Raw genomic sequence first — 12,351 nt, forward strand, 5'->3', positions numbered from 1 at the left:
GGCTTGATAATATGACCTAGAGAATTCCAATAGAAGCACAGGTTCTGGTGGGAAGGACATCGAACCTGGGCTTCTATTGGAATTCTCCAGCGCATATTATCAAGCCCCTTATCGTCGCTTTAGCAGCAGTTTCCTGCCGCTAAATCAGCGATAATGTTACGCCTGTTCTTGATAATATGGCCCTGAGAGTGGTGCTGGAAGAATGGGCGTGGCTGGTGCTGCAGCACCCCCAGATAAACTCGAGGAAGCCCTGAAGGAGAAAGGAAGATTAAAAAGCCACTAATTGTATCTATTCTTGGAGCATGTGCTATATATTTAAATACTGTTTGGATATAAGTTGGTCAGGCAGCATCTTTTCTACAAACCACTGGTAATTCTAATGCCATCTAGATTTATTCACAACTGTCTGTCTGCAAACTGAGTGCAGTTTATTTTATACAAACTCTTTCATTTAAATATTCTAAATAGCATAATATACAGTTATCTAAGAATTTAGCCACATTTGCTTTAGTTATGATTTAGGGCCCGCTTATGAGTTTGGCGGTACTGGAGCAGTCTGCCACGCCAACGCCCCCCTCAAGGACCGCCAAACAGGGCCGTCAGCTGTCTGCCAGATTACGAGTATTCTTGTAGTCTGGCGGGTACCTGGCGGTTCTTTGACATTTCCATGTCGATACCTTTCAAAAAGGCACCGCAATGAGAACGTCAAAGCCCGTTCCAGTACTGCATGGACTGTCAAGTCCATGCTGTGCAGGAAAGGGGGTGCATTCACACAGGGGGACACACCATGTGCCCCCTGCATGCATCACATGTGCCTGAGGCAACACGGGGCCCTGTAGGGCCCCCTTTGTTTCCTCACCGCCAGTATTATCATGGCGGGCTCACAGACATGAAAATGCTGGCAGTGAGGAAACTCGTAATATGCTTGGTGGTGCCGCAGTGGCACCACCAAGCATATTGCGGCCCGAAGACTGCTGCGCTATCGCCGGGATGTTGTCCCCCCGTAGTTGTGGTGATCTCACAGTGGTCCAACTGCTGTAGTCGTAATATGGCGATTGGATCACTGGTGCGACGGTCCCCGACCGTCACCGCACCTCCACCACAGGTACCGATGAACTCGTAATCACGTCCTTAGAAACTTACTCCTTAGTGATACTCAGGTGAAAAAAGAGGAAACACATTTTGATCTCAAATTTAAAATACATTCCACATAGGTGAAAGACTAGTTTCCTTTCTACAGTTTATTTTTTTAAATATATTACCACTACCAGAAGTATACACACACGTATATATATGTCAGAAACAAACTTAAGAAAATGTGGGGCAGTGCACACCTTATTTTTCTAAATATACTAATTTAAGTAGAAAACATTTGACCTAGGTGCTACAGTGTTATGCTTGCTGTCAGTTCAAGCATATATGTTAATGAACAGGAAAAAAGACTAGCCAGTAGGGTAGTGTACACTGTGCACAATACTGTGGGTTATTAAAAAAAACCTTTGAAGTACAATCCTTATTCGTAACAATACAATAATCAAATTCAACCAGTCTGGTATGTACAACGACTTGTATATTTGGTTTCAATTTTCACAAAAATATGTTCATTTTGTTAAGACAACCAAAACAGATTAAATATTCATGCCACATTACAATTCTTATGGCATTTTAAGCAGATTAATGCATCATGCTCATTGCAAATAAACAATACATAATCAAATTAGAGTAAGCTCAGTCTCAGATAAAGAAACAACTGTGAGCAGAACACCCGCTTCTTTAATAGCGCAATCTCAGACAACAACTTCAGCAAGCACAATGGCGCATACTGCATCAACCTCATCTTTTTTGTCACAGGTCACAGATCAAGGGCGACCACCAGATTCAACCCCGTTACTCCATCACGAAAAACACGTAGAGGACAGAGAAAACAGCGGCAAATCACTTCGCAGTGGCAAAAACAGTGATCTAGTAATCAATATTTCTTCTAAATCACTTAAGCCACAAGAAACAGCTGTCCTCGGCCGAGGTTTGTCATTTGTACCCACAAAAACTACTACCTCTTTACAAACACAGGGAGAATTTTTCAAGTTCATGCGGATATTACGATTAAAACATTTTTTTACCAATGTAATACCTCCGGATCAACAAACAATAGAACCATCTCCACTGGTCTTTAAACCCAAAAGCACGTTCATTCCTCCAGTCTCTCACAAAACATTGGATACTTTTGAAACGCTGGTCAATAAGGATCTTCAAAAGTTATCATACCAATCTAAAAAATATGATAATCTATCTAAACACGAGAGGAACATCATCAAATCATTAGCTAACAACACTGCTATCACCATGCAACCAGCTGATAAAGGAGGCGCAATAGTGGTAATGGACACTGAATATTATCAATCTAAAGTATTTGCTCACGTTGCAGACACCAACACTTATTGTATTGTTACGAATAAGGATTGTATTTCAAAGGGTTTTTTTAATAACCCACAGTATTGTGCACAGTGTACACTACCATACTGGCTAGTCTTTTTTCCTGTTCAGAAACAAACTAAGACACATTTAAGAAAGGCTAGTGCTACTGTGATGCATTATTTCCCTTTTGCAAATATTTCTTTTTTGACATACAAGTGCAAATCCGCACAATGCTTTGTGTTATGTCACAGGCAAGTCCAATACAGGACTGGAAAATATTGTTGATTATTTTCTAGTACACATGTCATTCTTTTAGCTGTTTCATGCTGAAGTGTCTGCATTCTTTTCATTATCTATGGATTTATGCTTAATTATTTATCAAGTTTAGATATTTGATACTGTACAAACAAAGGGCCTGATTTAGAGTTCATCAGCTCAGTCACTCCATCACAAACGTGACGGATATCAAGTCTGCCATATTACAAGTACATTACATCCAATGGCACTTGGAATACAGCATTCGCCGAGCTGTAATTCTGGGCCGAAGTGCCAAGGATTTTGAAAACATTTACTAAGAATATTTTTATTACTAAGGCATCCCAAACACAAGGTGCAGTACATAGAACAGAGAGAGAGAGTGTGCATGTGTGTGTGTGTGCATGTGTGTGGGTGTGTGTGTTTGAGCATGTGTGTGTTTGAATATACACTCAGGTCCAGATTTATAAAAAACTGAAGCAGCGCTGCATGGCAATTCACCTCGTTGCACTGCGCTGCGCCATAGGGAAAGGGCTGGAATACACCGTAGTTAAAGCAATCCGGTGCATTCCTTTCTTTTCCCTTGTGCTGGAACCATTTTGGCAGCCTAGGGCCAACGCTGGCACCCCTATACCGGGGTGCCAGCGTGCGGGTGTTGCACGAAGGCTTGTTATTGTGCAGGAAGGAGAAACGTCCTGCAGAAAAACAATCCCGATCCTGGGAGGCATATTCCTCTTTCTATGGGCAGCACACAAACAAAGAAGAAGAAACTAGGAGAAACCGAGATTTTGGGAAGGCGTAAGATTTTGGTGCATCCCTGGGTTTACAAGTTCTTGTAAATCTGGGAATGCATCCAACTCCATGGGAGTTACATGGGAACACCCATGAAACGCTCATGGAACCTTCACAGGGCAGAATAATGCAGAGCAGTGAATTGCGCTGCGTTGCGTTACTCCACATTTATAAAACCACTCTGAGCCACGCAAAATTGCTTTGCGTGCCTTCATAAATCTGACTCAGAGGTATGCGTCATGCATGTACCACTTTGTGTGGTGCAAGCGTGGCCCAAGCATCTAGTAAATATGCCCCTGAGGACCTGACTGAAACTAGTTTACAGAAATTAGGGCAGTGAATGTGTACATGTAATTTGAAAAATGCTAGATATCTTACCTCTTTTTACACAAACAGATATTTACAATTTAAGATACAAGTAGTTAAAGTGAATTGCCCACAGTGACTACATTTATTGTGAAGTGCCAGGAGCCAAGATTAGCAAGCAGTTATCTGGAATGTAATATAAACTACTTGATTAAATCCCTTCCTCTTTTTCTAGTGTATTACAGGTTGTTGCAGTAGGCTTCCCTCTATGATTTTGACCCTGAACTACCATAGCCTTAATAGACGCTCAAATTCGGCATGGGTGTCTGCACCTTTCCCACCCATTTTTACAACTAACAGGCTCACCCTTTTGTTATTTATTTATCAAATGCTGCTTAGTAAGGTCTCTTTTTGTTTAAATAGCCTGGATTATAAGTAGGCTGTAAGTGATATAGTGCTTACAGAATTCAACACACCTTTAGGACCTATAATATAAATCAATATAGTGCTTCCGAATGAATAGGTGGTGAATTAAAGTTTGTGACACACTTTTTGAAAAGAAGCTGTTTAATAAGAAAGCAGCTCTAAGTGGTATTGATGACTAAGTTTACCAAATACGTGAACAATAGTTCAAGTTCGAAAGTATGCACTCATTATACAATTACATGAAACAATTGGTATGCATTCATCACAATACACTTTATCATGTAGGGACTGGCTACTTTACATTGGTGAAACAAAAAGAATCTTTCCATAATATTCCAGGCTTCCGTATTACTATAAATGCTCACAGCAGCAAGCATAACACACTGAGGGGTTTATTAACAAACCCTTTGCGCCACCGCGACATCACTTTTTCCCCTATGAAAAGTGACACACCAGCGGCGCGAGGGGCTCCTAAATGTGCCCCATAAATTTATGTTGCAGTGCTGTCACATAATAACCCTATTTCAGCACATAGGCCCTATTCTGATAGATGTTGGTCGAAGCGAGAAACGCTATCGCAGCAGTCAGGAGGCCGCCCGACAAGCGGGTGGCTGTCCGACCCCCGCATTACAACAGGCTGTTGGAAAGGGATATCCAATACCCAACTGAGGTACCTGGCTCAGCACCACTACCATTCTGGGCTGCGACTCCGATCACTGCCCCGTTGGGATCTGAGATCCGGGCGGAGAAGATGGTCCGGATTTTGACCTCTGCGGTCCAACCAGCAGCATTAAAATGCCTTGGTCGGACACAAGGGCTCTCAGCAGTCAGACCGTCACTGTCGGCCTGTCTGTGGTGGTCCGACCACCATCAAAATGAGGCCCATAGTTCTGATGAGGGTTTTGTGCACCATACAATAATATGAGGTGAAATGCTGGGGCCCGGTAATCTGTGGCATGGCTTCCATGCAGAATACCACGATGTGGCCTTATTTTCACTCGGCGCACAGTGTTTTAGGGGCCAATATTTTTCCTAGTCAGTGATCCTGTGGGTTGTTTTCTAGAAACATAACATAATTTTTTATTGCCCATTATTTCTTTGGCATTGCCTGTTTTTGGGAAGGACATGAACTGTGATTTGCTATCTCAATAGACAGAGTATCAAACAAGCATTTACAATGCAATGGTCTCGGCATTGGTAAAGTTAGAGCTATTGGCATTGCTCATGACATTATTTTTGTTTATGTTTTTGTTTTTAAAACATTTAAAGAAACAGCATTGTCATGAGCAATGCCAATAGCTCTAACTTTACCAATGCCGAGACCATTGCATTGTAAATGCTTGTTGCTTATGCTTTGATTAAATGAGTCAGGCTTTGACACTAAAGTGCAGTTCTGAAATATGTAGTTTGTGTGCAGTCCCCTTACCTCTTCCACTGTAGTGAATGAGTTTTGGTAAACTCCTAGGGATAGTGGTGCTTGTCTAGAATCACACTGTGAGTCTGTGTGCATTTGGGAACCACTGTGAGAGAAGCATTTGGTAACATTGTGTATTTGCTGACAGATAACTGTTTTAAAACCTGTCTTGTTGTCAAGTTTTAGTAGCCTTAGAAGGCAGTTTTTGCTTATGCTTTGATTAAATGAGTCAGGCTTTGACACAAAAGTGCAGTCCTGAAATATGTAGATTGTGTGCAGTTCCCTTACCACTTCCACAGTAGTGAAGGAGTTTTGGTAAACTCCTAGGGATAGTGGTTGTTGTCTAGAATTACACTGTGAGTCTGTGTGCATTTGTGTAACCACTGTGAGAGAAGCATTTGAGTAGTTCATTTCTTTGAATATGCATAACTGCTTAAAAAATGTCCTGTTCTCAAGTTTAGGTAGAATTAAAAGGTAGTCATTCCTTATGTATTCACCGAGGAACTGTCCTTGCAATACTGTAAACATTCAGTTAATGTTCAAGTAGTAATGGAGTGAGGCAGGCTTTTGCACATGCATTGATTCAAATGCTTATCTACTATGCATGCAGTTCTCTAACCATCTACATAGTTCTCTTTCATACCTTTAATTCCACAGTCAGTATCCATACACTTCAAGCAAACACCCTGTCACTCCCCATGACTCCTCTAATGACCCGTTCAGCACCATGTACTAATCCATTTACTGCGCAAAAACCCAAACACTTACAAATTCTCCCAGGCACTCTCTTTGCAGTACTTTAATCATTCAGTCAGTGTCTAAGTACTCATGGTGTGAGCCAGGCCTTTCAACATGGACTGCTTTAAACCCTATACAGTATGCACACAGGCTTCTAGTCACCTACACACTTGTCTTTCACTTCTTTAATTACCTAGTCAGTATCTATATATTCCAATAAACATCTTGTCAGTCATCTTGCACTCATCCAGTGACTGATTCAGTACCATGTACTATTCTCTTCACTGCGCCAGAACTGAAAATTTAAAAGTTTTACTCAGGCACTGTCCTAGCAGTTGTCTGATGATTTAGTTAGTTTCCAAGTACTCATGTTGTGAACCATGCATTACCACATAGACTGCTTCAAATGTCTGTGCAGTATGCATGCAGTCTTGTAACATACTATACACTTGTCTTTAACAGCTTCAATTCCCCAGTCAGTATCCATGTACTTCCAGCAAACATTCTGTCACTCCCCTTGCACTGTACCAGTGACCCATTCAGCACCATGTAGTAATGCATTCAGTGCGCCAAAACTGAAATACTTATAAATTCACCCAGGCACTCTTCCTGCAATAGTATAATCATTCAGTCAGTACCCAAGTATTAATGGAGTGAGACAGGCCTTTGCACATAGATTGATTCAAACGTGTTTCCACTATGCATGGAGGCCTCTAACTACCAACACAATTGTCTTTCACACCTTCAATTCCCCAGTCAGTATATATACACTCCAGCAAACACCCTGTCACTCCACTTGCACTTCTCTAGTGACCCATTCAGTACCATGTACTAATCCATTCACTGCGCCAAAACCCAAACACTTATAAATTCGCCCATGCACTCTCCTTGCAGTACTGTAATCATTCAGTCACTACCCAAGTACTCATTCAGCGACCCAGGCCTTAGCACATGGACTGCTTCAAACCCCTATCCACTATGCATGCAGTCCTCTAACCACTTACACACTTGTCTTTCACACCTTCAATTCCCTAGTCAGTATCCATACAGGCCAGCAAACATCCTATCACTCCCTTTGCACTCCTCTAGTGACCCATTCAGCACCATGTACTAATCCATTCACTGTGCCAAAAGACAACCACTTATAAATTCACTCAGGCACTCTCCTTGCTGTACTCTAATCCTTCAGTCAGTATCCAAGTAGTCATGCAGCGACACAGGCCTTAGCACAGACTGCTTCAAATGCCTATTCACTATGCATGCAGTCCTTTAACCACCTACACAGTTGTTTTTCACACCTTCAATTCCTTAATCAGTATCCATACACTTCTACCAAACACCCTGTTACTCACCCAGTGTGTCTCCTTATAGTACTGTAATCATTCAGTCAGTTAGCATGTAGTCTTTTAGTGAGGTAGGCTTTAGGGCATGAACTGCTTCAAAGTAGTATGCACTATGCATGTAGTGTTTTAACCATTGTCACACTTGTGCTTCAGGGCTATAGTTTCTCAGTCAGTTTTTATATAAAATGTGTTTCTACAGTAATAGAATAGTATAAATTTGAAAGTTATTAATATACATTTATTTGTGATTCTTTTTTACAGATACTGTTTTTCAACGTTAAAATAGAGAAATCATGCCAGAAAAAAAAGAAAAAGAAAAGAACAGAGACAGGAGGATTACTTGAAGAAACATCAACCACAAGTATTGAATGTACAAGATAATGTGGCTAAAAGGAAAAAATCTTCTGGTAAGATCACAAAGCAATTTATTAAAAATGTTTGTAGAACCAAACAGAATGTACATAATGCTGGAACTACTGAGAATTGTTCAAGTAAGAAAAAAATTCAAAATAAGAGGAAAAGCAAAAAAGCAAATGGTCAGTCAAAGGAGATAAAGTATGGTAAAAGAAGGCAAAATCAGTATAAGGAATTACGCAAAAAAATATTTTACAAGAGAGTAGTGCATAATTTGCTGAAAGATGTGAAGAAATTGAAAACATTGTGGAAAAGGCTTTTGAAGTAAAAAGGAAACTATTCATTTTAGTATTAAACAGAATTCGATCACTAGATAAACCAATCCATGTAATGAAGGCCAAAAGTAGGAGTAAAAGAGTTATTAAAAAAAAGAAAATTGTGATTTTTTGGGGGAGAATGGAAACACAGTTCCAGTTCAGAGCATTTTTTTAGCGAAGAGAGTTATTCACTGAGCGAAAAATTATTGTATGCAGTTGACACCAGTGGTAGAGGTTATGAGGTTAGCGACGGTTGTCCAATTGAGACAGAGAAAATGGTTGAAAGAAATGCAAGAAGTGATAGCTGATGAAGTTTTCGGGAGACGTGCTAAAAACCCTGTGTACACTTGGGATTGCAGTAGTATTTGCAGTGTACGACAGGAATCTATTGAAAAATGATGTATTTTTTTACGAGGCTATACTAAAAAAAGTGTAAAACAAAAGATTAAGCTGTTGCAAGGACGAGACCCTTGCAGAGTGAGAAAACATACTGGTTTGCAAGGTCATTCTCTGGCTTGTCTTTCTAGGAAACTTTGTCAAAGTGTTTTTCACCATTTCAGAATGCTGGCAGTACATCATACTCAAATGCGGAAGTTAGTGAGAAGGTTGTATTATGCAAAAAGTCCAGCACTAAAGTTAAGTGAGTTGAACAGTGCTCTTTTGTGTGGGTCAGTATCAGATGTGAAGAAGGTTTGTGATGATATTGAGTTTTGTTACTTTGGTCCTCAGCAAGAGAGTGTAGAAACTGACACATTAGTAGAACAAAATGTTAAAGACAATGTAGAACCCGTGATTACAAAACATTTTGAGGATGAAATCACAAAGTTTAAGGTAATTTCAGGTGAAAGACCAAATGTTTCTTGTATTTGTTGTCGGCAAAGTCACTATAAAAATCAGACTAGGGGTGCCAATCTGTATTTAAAAAGTGAAACAGAAGATAATGATAAGTGGAAGGAATTTGCAACTTATTTGGTGGTAGAGGATTGTTTTGATTTGGGATCTGAGCAGCGTATTTGCAAATATTGTTATAACAAATTAGATGAGAATAAAATGCCTGCTAGAGCTGTTCATAATAATCTAGAGTTGGTTGCTATTCCTCCAGAGCTGATAGATTTCAATACGTATGAGTCTATTCTCATTCAATGTGTTTACCCGTTTTAGGCTATTGTTCGTATGGAGCCTAAAACAGGTGAATTACCTCCATCATAGTTGCAAAGAAGATTGAAAAGAAAAGTTGTGTATTTACCGTTAGATTTAAGGAAAAATATTGAAAATATTGGTGTAGACCATGCAGAAAATGAGCCACTAGTCATTCTAGTTAATGGTGATCCTACTAAGAATAAGGAAATCTGGCAAGAGTTAGTGGATGTTAGAAAAGTGCAAAAGGCATAATTGTATCTGATAAAAAATAATGAGTTCTATAGAAATATGTTTGTAAGAGAAGAAGAAATAGATTTAGCAGAAGATACTGAAACATCAAGTGGACAAATTGAAAAAGTGGACATGTCCAGATGTGAAGAAATCTATGAACATTACAGTGTACATCCACTTCATTCCAAAGAGGTGATGGGGAATACGATTGAGTTGTTCCAAATGAAAAAAGCAAGAGGAAGTCCCATGAGTGAATGGGAAGAGAGCTTGGAAGCTTGTTGTTTCCCGCAGTTGTTTCCAACAGGAAAAGGTGGACGATATGATGAACGTCCTGTGCAGATTCCTGCATCTGAATATCGGACAACAAGATTATATGCAGAAGATCCAAGATTTTGACAATGTATCCCTTATATGTTTCATCTTCTGTTTGAAAGTGACTTGTCTGGACTTTCATATGCAGTAAATCACATTTTAAAAACTGGAATGCATCTGCAAAATGTAACTGCAAAGGATTTTATGGATAAAGTGCATCAGAGAGATGATCATTTAGAATCTCAGTTGATTAATCTGATGGCATGTCAGCGTGGGACTAATGAATATTGGTACCGTCGACATGGAGAACTGAAATGTATGCTACGGAACTTGGGAACTCCTACATGGTTTGTTACACTAAGCTATGCTGAGTATGCTTGGGATGATTTACTTGAATTTCTTTGAGAGGCAAATTCCAATATAAAAAATATTGAATACAAGACACCTTGGGAATTGTGCTCTTTGGATCCTGTCAATGTATGCAGATATTTCAATCATAGATTTGAAGCTATGATGTCTTTCATCTGCAATAAAAAGAATCCTCCTCTTGGAGCAGTTGTGGATTTCTTTTGGACAAAGGAGTATCAAGCAAGAGGTGCTCCTCACATACATCTGTTGTTATGGATCAAGGATGCCCCCAAATTTGGAACAGATTCAGATGAAACTTTTGAAGATTATGCTACATGTGCTCTTCCCAATAGCAGAGAAGATAAAAACGTAAAACAACAAGTCTTACGATTTCAAAGCCACAGGTGTGGAAAATACTGTAGACGAAAGTACAAGTCAAAGGATAAGTTCAATACCAAATGTCGTTTTGGATTTCCACGTCCTGTATTATCCAAAGGAAGAGTGAACAGTTTTATGTCAGCTATGCGACATACCATCACAAGAAAGTCTCCGAAAAACACCTACAACTTAAGAAGAAGCGAAGAATCGAAATACATAAATGACTACAATCCAGTTATTTTATTCATTTGGAACGCTAACATGGATATTCAGTATGTTGCGGACAATTCCATTGCTGTTGCTCGATAAGTAACGTCTTACATTACTAAATCAGAAAAGACTGAGTTGAAAGAAATGTGGGAAGAGATTTCTCACGAGAAGACGCTAAGTAAGAAATTATACAGTTTCAGTTTGAAGATGTTATTGCATCGTGAAATTGGAGCATATGAATGCTCAGATCGGTTATCATCTGCAAGTCTATTTTCCAAAAGTAGAAGAATCATTTGGGTGAGTCTAGGACTTTCAGGAATGCGAAATCGGGTACTGAAATCTGTTCAAGAAATTGAATATTTAGCAGAAAATGAACCAGAAAGTACAGATATTTTGAAAACGAATATGTTGGACACATGCTACCCAAATAGAAGTCATCATCTTGAGAACATGTGTCTCTATGAAGTGCTGCAAAACTACACTTTTAAATGGAATACTACAGTGAACATCAACGTTGGAAAATATGCAGTGATTGGTTCCGAAGGATGTCTGGTGAAACAAAGGAAAGGAAATTTAATTAATCACAGGAAACTGAGTTGCGACACTGCTGACAAAAGGGAATTTTACTATTTAGCCCTTTTGCAAATGTTCAAACCATGGCGTTCATAACTGGAATTACTTGGAGATTTTCCCAGCTATGAAGATTCATTTAATGCTTCTAAAGATAGCATACAATGCAGTGCTTTCGCAAATTATGTCAAAATGTTGAATGATGAAATTGATCACGAAGCTACAATTGCAGCTGAGATTGCTAGAGACAGTTCTCAAGACAGTCAAAGTTCTGCCGCACTGAGTCAAGATCCACAATTGTTGAAAATGAAGCAGCGATTGCAATGAATGAGGTGGAAACAGCAATGTATCAAGCTCAAGAAGATACAATACAGATAGGAAACTTGGAAGAACAACTAAATGTTGAACAGAAACAAATATATCAGCAAGTGAAAGAGCAGATTGACCATGGATTACTTCATGAAAAGAGAGGGTGCTCATGTACATCATTTCAACCTATCCGAATGTGTGTGAGTGGTCAAGCTGGAACAGTAAAAAGTTTCTTAATTAAAGTAATTACAAGTTATCTGCAGAAAACAACTGATTTGCATTTGTCTTGTGTTGTCACTGCTCCAACTGGGTTGGCAGCACATAACATTAAAGGAATTACTTTACATCGTTTACTAATGCTGCCAGTAGAGCATGAGAACACATTGGAATACCACAAGCTATCTGGAGAAGCTTGTTGTGAAGTTTCAAGAGTCCTGAAGAAAATGAAACTTCTCATTATTGATGAGGTGAGCATGGTCTCAAACTTGATGCT

The sequence above is a fragment of the Triturus cristatus genome, chromosome 2_1 (assembly GCF_964204655.1).
Source record: "Triturus cristatus chromosome 2_1, aTriCri1.1, whole genome shotgun sequence".
NCBI lineage: Eukaryota > Metazoa > Chordata > Amphibia > Caudata > Salamandridae > Triturus > Triturus cristatus.